Raw genomic sequence first — 9,916 nt, 5'->3', positions numbered from 1 at the left:
GTTAAGATTGTTAGGTCCTCTTCCATTTTTTCTTCTCACAGCTAAATAATTCTGGCTTCTTATTTCCCCATCAGGTCTTACTTCCCATTCTTAAATTATCTTTGTGGAAATGATGAGAAAGCATACAGCATAAGAATAACAACTTAGTGTCATGAAACTGTTCTCCAATGTACTAGGCCATTTCTCACTTAAAAATGTTCACAATGTCCACTGTACTTTCTTCCACAGAGGACTCTCCCTTAATATTTCTGAGCTTTTTCTTAACATGTGATTGAATTAATCAGCATGCACGGGTAGCTCTATGAGTGCAAAATGTAAGACATGGTATAGTTCTAGTCCTCATGGGGTTTATAATTTATTTGGAGTGACCTCAAATCATAAAAAGTGGACATAAGGGCCGGGCGCAGTGGCTCATGCCTGTAATCCCAGTACTTTGGGAGGTTGAGGCGGATGGATCACGAGGTCAGGAGTTCGAGACCAGCCTGACCAACATGGTGAAACCCTGTCTCTACTAAAAATACAAAAATTAGCCGGGCATGGTGGTGTGTGCCTGTAATCCTAGCTACTCAGGAGGCTGAGGCAGGAGAATTGCTTGAACCTGGGAGGCGAAGGTTACAGTGAGCTGAGATCATGCCACTGTACTCCAGCCTGGGTGACAAAGAAAGACTCTGTCTCAAAAAAAAAAAAAAAAAAAAAAAAAGACACAGGTGTGGAATGTGGAATGCATGATATAGACCTTTCACATTATAAACATTATGAAAGGGAATTCTGTGGTTGATTTGGGGAATGTTTCATGGATGTGTACTGGGAGTGGCTGGGAAGGTTGGATAGGATTTGGATGGGCAGGGAGAGGGAAATGAAGATAGTCCAGACAAGGAGACTAACAAGAGCAAAGCCACAAAAGCAAACTCCATAAACTGAGTAAGAAAAGATGAGGTCAGCTGAGTGGAGGCAGAGAAGGAGGGGGTTATGACCAGCTTTGAAGCCAGTCAGAGGAGCTAATTGGAAACTGTTACAAGAAACAAGGAATTGTTGCAGGTTAAAAACATTCCTATTTTAATCCTGACTCTTGTTGCAAATGATACAAACAGCCAGTTTTGGCAGAAAAGGGAATCTATTTGTTTATATATCCAAACCTAGGGAAGGAGGGAAATAGAATTGGTCCTCCCACAACCTGAACCAAGGATGCAAATACCGATAGGATTCTCTCTCTCTCTGTTTTCCTCATCTTTGCTTTGCTCTCATGTTTTCTATGACATTAGAGCCATAGTCACCAACATTTTCTGGTTTGCATTTTCCTGAGAGTCTCATAGAATTTTCTTTCTAATTCCAGCTGAAAGAGAGAGAGAGAAGGAGGAGGAGGAGGAGGAGGAGGAGGAGGAGGAGGAGAGAGGGAAGGGGAGGAGAGGGGAGGGTAGGGGAGGGAAGAAGGAAGGAGGGAGGGAGGAAGGAAGGAAGGAAAGAAGGAAGGAAGGAAAGAAGGTGGGAATGCCTTTGGTTACCTTAGTGTGGATCACATGTTCTCCCCTACAACCAGGGTAAAGAAAGAGGTACTTTGATTGGCAGCATCCCTAAGAACTACAGGGTTGAGTTAGGGGCTGGGTTGGGAGGAGCAGTTCCAAAAGAAATGTGCTGTCTCCAGAAGAAAAAAGAGCAGGGCAGAGGAAATAGCAGATGTCCCCTATAGTAACATTTATTGAATTGTTTTTTGTTGTTGATGCTCTCTATAAATACAAAAGTAATGCAAGATCATTTTGAAAACAAAATATTGCTCAAACACAAATAAGTAAAAATTAAAATCACCTAAAGTTATTAACCTAGAAATCATCAACCCATTAGTATTTGGTATACTTTCTTTCAGTTTGTTTTTTCATGTATACTGTGCATTGGTGCGTATCTATGTATGGGAGTGATAGAGTAATGCCCCACCCCACAAAAGATATCCATATTCTAATTCCTGGAACCTGTGAATGTGGGTTTGTCTTTCATGGCAAAAGAGATTTTGCAGTTGTAATTAAGTTAAGAATCTTGAGTTGGAAAGATTATCCTGAATTGATTGGAGGGCCCAGTGTAATTGCTACTGTCTTTATAAGAAGGAGGCAGGGGGGCAGGCGTGGTAGCTCACACCTGTAATCCCAGCACTTTGGGAGGCCGAGGTAGGCGGATCACGAGGTCAGGCGTTCAAGACTAGCCTGGCCAACATGGTGAAACCCTGTCTCTACTAAAAATACAAAAATTAGCCGGGCGTGGTGGCAGGTGCCTGTAATCCCAGCTACTCAGGAGGCTGAGGCAGGAGAATCACTTGAACCCAGGAAGCGGAGGTTGCAGTGAGCCAAGACCGCATCATTGCACTCCAGCCTGGGCAACAGAGTGACTCCATCTCAAAAAAAAAAAAAAAAAAAAGAGGGAGACAGGGGAGTCAGAGTCAGATAGAAATTGGAAGATACTATGCTACTGGCTTTGAAGACTGAAGATGAAGCCCTAAGCCAAAGAATACAGACAAACTCTAGAAGCTAGAAAAGGCAAAGAAAGGAATTTTTCCCTAGAGCTTCTAGAAGAAATGTTCTGTTGACACCTGAATTTTAGACCACTGAGACTGATTTTGGACTTCTGACCTCCAAAACTGTAAGATAATAACTGTATTGTTTCAAGCAACTGAGTATTGGCAGTTTGTTACAGAAGCAATAGGAAATTAATACAATAAATATATATTCACCTTTATGGGCTTGGGTTTTTTGTTTTCAACAATATCAGACTCATACTGTACATGGTGTTTGCTGATGTGTATTTTTCAAAATAAAAACATTGTACATCTTTTTTGTTGTTGTTTTTTTAACAGAAAAATGCTGCGAAAGTGGTCCCAGTAGTGCCAGATTGGTTAGGAGTGTTTCAAAGGGAGGAGAGGTTTACAGGAAACCAGCCCACAGGCTTCTGCAAACCCCTGGTATGAGATGATGAAGGTTTCAAGAGATGTGGTGGCAGAGAGAACAGTGAGGAAGAGACAATCTAGGGATATTTGAAAGGCATGACTGATGGGACTCGGTGACACCACTTAGGTGATGTCATGTTCTTTGGCATAGCCTTGCCTCAAAGTGCATAACTGAACAAAAGTTCTAGTGATCAGCTATGCATCTGTTTACTTTGTTTTTCCATGATATATTTTTCAAATGACCTTTCTCAAGTAGTTCAAAGAATCATACAAACATGACCATGAGGCACTTATCACTCCTCTAAATGAATTATAAAGGAAAAATGTGTTAAATGCTAAACATATAATATTAGGAGAACCTAAAAATGTTTTTCATTAAATAACAGGACTTTGAAACTTCCATAAAAGCACATTTTGCTTATATGTTACATATATACAGGTTGAACATAAAATCTGGAAACCTAGATAATACTTCATTTTTTTACAGATTGAATCTCCGTGATTACTTCTTCTGGGGTATACTAAAGATAGTATACTTGGCCAGGTGCGGTGGCTCATGCCTGTAGTCCCAGCACTTTGGAAGGCTGAGGCGGGTGGATCACCTGAGGTCAGGAGTTCGAGACCAGCCTGACCAACATGGAGAAACCCCGTCTCTACTAAAAATACAAAATTAGTTGGGCGTGGTGGCACATGCCTGTAATCCCAGCTATTTGAGAGGCTGAGGCAGGAGAATCGCTTGAACCTGGGAGGTGGAGGTTGCGGTGAGCCAAGATCACGCCATTGTACTCCAGCCTGGGCAACAAGAGCGAAACTCCATCTCAAAAAAAAAATTATAAATAAAAAAAAGATGCACATTTATTCAATGAAAATCTCAGACACAAATCATCTGAAGCAAAGAATCTCTGATGAATATGCAGGGGTTGATGAAAAGACTGCATTAATGAGCCACATTCATTGCAATTTTGTACAGTGCATTTACTTATTGTTAATAAGGAACAACACTTTAAACATATGTAATGTCATTGAACACATCATATATCAATAAACCATTATATAGAATATATATGTATATGTGTACCTGTATTTCCAGTCTTTATGGCCACCATCTATGTGTATTTACCTCTTCATTCTTGACTTTCCACCTTGGAAACACACCCTTCAATTCAACAATATTTATTGGGTAACTGTTACAGGCTGAATTGTGTCCCCCCAAAATTTGTTTGCCGAAGCCCTTACCCCTAGTACCTCAGGATGTGACTGTATTTGGAGATACAGCCTTTAAAGGGGTAATTAAGTTAAAATGGGGTAGGTGGGGCAAGCTCAAATCTAGTACTATTGGCATTCTTTTAAGAAGAGATTAGGATACAGAGACACCAGACACATGACTGCATAGAGGGATGATCATGTGAAGACACAGGGAGAAGACGGCCACCTGCATGCCAAGAAGAGAGGCCTCAGAAGAAACCAAGCCTGCCAACAGCTTATCTCGGACTTCCAGCATCCAGAACTGGGAGAAAGTAAATTTCTGTTGTGTAAGCAACTGAGTCTGTGTCTTTTTGTTATAGCAGCCCTAGGAAACTAACCCAGCGATGTTTTAGACACTGTGATAGAAGGCAGAGACTGGATATTCAGTGATTAAAAAGACACAATTCTTAGCCTTGAGGACAAACCAGTTCTTTATTTCCAGCAAGCTAAACAACAGATCCACTTGGATGTTCCACCATTACTTCAAATACAACTTGTCCAAAACTGAACTCATATGCCTCTCAGCTGTCCTTATGGTTAGCAGACACTTCCCCGTGGCTTCCCCATCACTCAGCACAGTGCCTTGAGCTCGACAGGCACTCGGTATCTATCTGTTGATTCAGTGATGCTGTCAGTCCTCTGCTTTCAGTATTCTTCTCTGTCGCCCAGGCTGGAGTGCAGTGGCACGATCTTGGCTCACTGCAAGCTCCACCTCCCGGGTTCATGCCATTCTCCTGCCTCAGCCTCCCTAGTAGCTGGGACTACAGGTGCCCGCCACTGCACCTGGTTAATTTTTTTTTTTTTTTTTTGTATTTTTTAGTAGAGACGGGGTTTCACCGTATTAGCCAGGATGGTCTCGATCTCCTGACCTCGTGATCCGCCCACCTCGGCCTCCCAAAGGGCTGGGATTACAGGGGCGAGCCACCGCGCCCAGCCAGACTTTTCTTCTTCTCATCCTTGTCCAATCTGTCCAATCTTCTTACCCTTGTCCAATCTGTCACCTGTGTCTGTCAGTTTTTCCAAATGTAATTCAATTTCCCTGCTTTCTCATTTCTCATCATTTCATGCCTGGATTAATACAACCAGCCTTCTGATTGTTTTCCTTACTCCGATCTATCTTCAAAATGTTGCCAGACTTCTGCTGGGCACGGTGGCTCACACTTCTAATCCCAGCACTTTGGGAGGCCGAGACAGGCGGATCACCTGAGGTCAGGAGTTTGAGACCAGCCTGGCTAACATGGTGAAACCCTGTTTCTACTAAAAGTACAAAAAATTAGCCAGGCGTGGTGGCGCACCTGTAATCCCAGCTATTGAGGCTGAGGCAGGAGAATCGCTTGAACCTGGGAGGCAGAGGTTGCAGTGAGCCGAGATTGCGTCATTGCACTCCAGCTTGGGCAACAAGAACGAAACCCTGTCTAAAAAAAAAAAAAAAAATGTTGCCAGACTTTTCCTAACCATATCTCTCATCATCCTTTTCTTGACAAATACTGCTGAACTTTTCTGTGTACAAGACAAAATGCAAGGTGCTTAAGAAAATATATGTCTGAGTAAGTCACAGTCTTTGCCCTTTGAAGAACTCATGGTTTTTCGGAGGAGTCAGACATATGCACGAAACGTTCTAATACCAATGTGCAAAGTTTTTTGAGAACACATAGGATGTAGCAAATAGCTTTATCTAGGGGAACTGGGAATGAAGGAGGAGACAGCTGAACTGTAGTGAGTAGGAGCAGACCAAACAGAGAAGGAAAAAAGGACATTCTAGACAGAGGGAATGAATAGTCATTGCAAGGGTGTGGAGTTGGGAAAATGGCTGGCACATTTAAAAATGGACTCTACCGCATTGGTTATTAGACCTCTTCAGCTCTAATAAAACAATTTTTCCCAGTGTTTACTAAAAAAACAAACAAAAAAGATGGAAGTTCAGGTTCTGCCATTCTTTCTCACTGCAGGCATTTTTGAGATGGGTGTAATATTTTTGGTTTATTATTAGGTACTAAACACAAGTCATTCACTCACTCTAATATGTATAGCTAATACTACTAGTAGCAGTTTAGTTATCACCTTGGAAAGCTGGCTTAATAATTGCACTCTAACATGTGTGTAATCAGATAATTGCTGAGTTCTGGTTGGTTGAATTCATTTGTGGTCTGACTAGTATGGACGTCAGAACATTCACAAGGGTTCAGGTTATTGTGATAACTGCTCTTGCATAATAGTTTGTATTAGTTCTAAGTAAATACCTGGAAATGTCCAGTTTTATAGTTTTTGCAGATAAAAAGCCTCCCTAAAAGGACTACTCTTTTTTTTTTTTTTTGAGACGGAGTCTTGCTGTGTCACTCAGGTTACAGTACAGTGGTGCGATCTTGGCTCACTGCAACCTCTGCCACCCCGGTTCACGCGATTCTCCTGCCTCAGCTTCCTGAGTAGCTGGGACTACAGGTGGCCTCACCATGCCCAGTTAATTTTTTGTGTTTTTAGTAGAGATGAGGTTTCAGCAATGTTGGCCGGGCTGGTCTTGAGCTCCTGACCTCAGGTGATCCACCTGCCTCAGCCTCCCAAAGTGCTGGGATTACAGGCGTGAACCACCGTGCCTGGCCCAAAAGGGCTACTCTTTAGAAAAAAACAACTAAAATAATTGTTTTATTAGGTGTAGGTATGTCATACTCTGTTTACTACATATTTATATTATGTAGGGTATTTAAATCTCACACGCAAAAAGCAGAAATATACTTAAAGGCAAGGATCAAGTGTTCTGCAGTTGTTAATGTTTGACTGGGAGGAATGAGATGTCTCTGATTTGGGCCATATGAGGCCCTTGATTCACCCCTCTATTACTACCCCTAACTCTGTTTCTCCTCTTGGCATTCAGATTCTAAGTGTCAGCTAAGTATCATTTTTTCCATGAAGTTATCTTAACCTGCTCTAACGTCCGTCGAATTCCCTCTTCCCTTAACTCCTACTGTACTTACAGTCTGTATCAGACCTTAATATTTAGTTGTTCTCTGGTTATTTCATATGTTCTTGTCTCATGAGTAAAATTTCTTGAATGTAGAGATCCCCTTTTAAAGTAAAATCAGCCGGGCGCAGTGGCTCAAGCCTGGAATCCCAGCACTTTGGGAGGCCAAGGCGGGTGGATCACGAGATCAGGAGATCGAGACCATCCTGGCTAACATGCTGAAACCCCATCTCTACTAAAAATACAAAAAAATTAGCCGGGCGTGGTGGCGGGCGCCTGTAGTCCCAGCTACTTGGGAGGCTGAGGCAGGAGAATGGAGTGAACCCAGGAGGCGGAGCTTGCAGTGAGCGGAGATCGTGCCACTGCACTCCAGCCTGGGCGACAGAGTGAAACTCCATCTCAAAAAAATAAATAAATAAAATAAAGTGAAATCAACTATTTTAAAATAATACACATTTTATATTGTTGTTTTCCTCAACATTTTAAAAGAGATTTATATTCATAAATATTGATTTAGTGCAATTCATTTGTCAATTAAAGAATACAAATTTGTTGTTAAAAGATAAAGTAGGAAAAGAAAGTACCACAATCATACCACTCTGCAATAAACACTTTGTCTTCTTACATTTCTTTCTAGGTTTTTCCTATATGTTTCCTCATGGGTTCATATTGTACATAATGTTTGTAACTTTTTAATCAACATATTGTGAACATCTTTTCATATCAAAAAAATTCTACAAATCACCATTTTCTTTCTTTCTTTCTTTTTTTTTTGAGACAGAGTCTCACTCTGTCATCCAGGATGGAGTGCAGTGGTACAATCTTGGCTCACTGCAATCTCTGTCTCCCAGGTTCAAGCGATTCTCCCACCTCAGCCTCCCAAGTAGCTGGGATTACAGGTGGACACCACCACACCCAGCTAATTTTTGTATTTTTAGTAGAGATGGGGTTTCACCGTGTTGGCCAGTCTGATCTTGAACTCCTGACCTCAGGTGATCCGCCCACCTCGGCTTCCCAAAGTGCTGGGATTGCCGGTGTGAGCCACCATGCTCAGCCTTCATTTTCTGTCTCTTTTTTTTTTTTTTTTTTTGAGACAGAGTCTTGCTCTGTCACCAAGCTGGAGTGCAGTGGCACGATCTTAGCTCACTGCAACCTCTTCCTCCCTGGTTCAAACCATTCCCCTGCCTCAGCCTCCTGAGTAGCTGAGACTACAGGCATGCACCACCATGCCTAGCTAATTTTTTGTATTTTTAGTAGAGATGAGTTTCACCATGTTGGTCAGGATGGCCTTGATCTCCTGACCTGGTGATCCGCTGGCCTAGGCCTTCCAAAATGCTGGGATTACAGGCGTGAGCCACCGCACCCAGCCACAGCCTTCATTTTCTTAAACAACCTCCCATGGCTAGATATTTAGGGGCTTTCCAGATATTTGCCATCATCCCACAATATCCTAGCTAATGTTTTGTTCTTACTCCTTTGAATATCTGTTGCCAAACTGCCCCATAGAAAAAGGTTGCAATGATTTATATTCCCACTTGCAGGTGTGAGAGTGCCTATTTCTTCCCATTCTTGTCAACGATGGGTGGAATCATTTTTAAAAATCAGAGACTATTTCATGTATTTCTCTAGAGATTCTAGACACAGCTTGAGACGCAGTGAACATTAAATAAATAAATGCAATTGATTTGATAAATGGATTAATAATACTGTTTTTGCACTGGGCGCGGTGGTTCACACCTGTAATCCCAACACTTTGGGAGGCCGAGGCGGGCAGATCACGAGGTCAAGAGATTGAGACCATCCTGTCCAACATAGTGAAACCCCGTCTCTACTAAAAATACAAAAAATTGGCTGGGAGTGGTGGTGCGTGCCTGTAGTCACAGCTACTTGGGAGGCTGAGGCAGAAGAATCACTTGAACCCAGGAGGCAGAGGTTGCAGTGAGCTGAGATCGTGCCACTGCACTCCAGCCTGGTGACAGAGCGAGACTCCGTCTCAAAAATAATAATGGGCGCAGTGGCTCACGCCTGTAATCCCAGCACTTTGGGAGGCCTTGGTGGGCAGATCACGAGGTCAGGAGTCGAGACCATCCTGGCTAACACGGTGAAACTCCGTCTCTACTAAAAATACAAAAAATTCGCTGGGCATGCTGGCATGCGCCTGTAATCCCAGCTACTCGGGAGGCTGAGGCAGGAGAATGGCGTGAACCTGGAAGGCAGAGCCTGCAGTGAGCCTAGATACCGTCACTGCACACCAGCCTGGGTGACAGAGTGAGACTCTGTCTCAAAAAAAATAAAAATAAAAATAAAAAAATAAATAAAATAAATAATAATAGTGTTTTCTCCATGACTTATAGCTACTGAAGTTTTAAAGTAATTAATTACTGGCTGGGTGCAGTGACTCACACCTGTAATCCCAGCACTTTGGGAGGCCAAGGGGGGTGGATCATCTGAGGTCAGGAGTTCAAGACCAGCCTGGCCAACATGGTGAAACCCCATCTCCACTAAAAATACAAAAACTAGCTGGGCATGGTAATGCACGCCTGCCGTCCCAGCTACTTGGGAGGCTGAGGCAGGAAAATCACTTGAACCTGGGAGGCAGAGGTGGCAGTGAGCTGAGATTGTGCCACCGCACTCCAACCTGGGCAACAGACTGAGACTCTGTCTCCAAAAAAAATAAAAAATAAAAAATAAAATGATTAATTACTCATTCACTCAACATATTTACACCACATATGATGATCTTGATCTGCCTACTAAAAATGAATATAGCATTCAGAAATGAAACA

The sequence above is a fragment of the Pongo pygmaeus genome, chromosome 11 (genome assembly GCF_028885625.2).
Source record: "Pongo pygmaeus isolate AG05252 chromosome 11, NHGRI_mPonPyg2-v2.0_pri, whole genome shotgun sequence".
Lineage (NCBI taxonomy): Eukaryota > Metazoa > Chordata > Mammalia > Primates > Hominidae > Pongo > Pongo pygmaeus.
The sequence above is the reverse complement of the archived record's forward strand: the minus strand, read 5'-3'. Positions refer to the sequence as shown.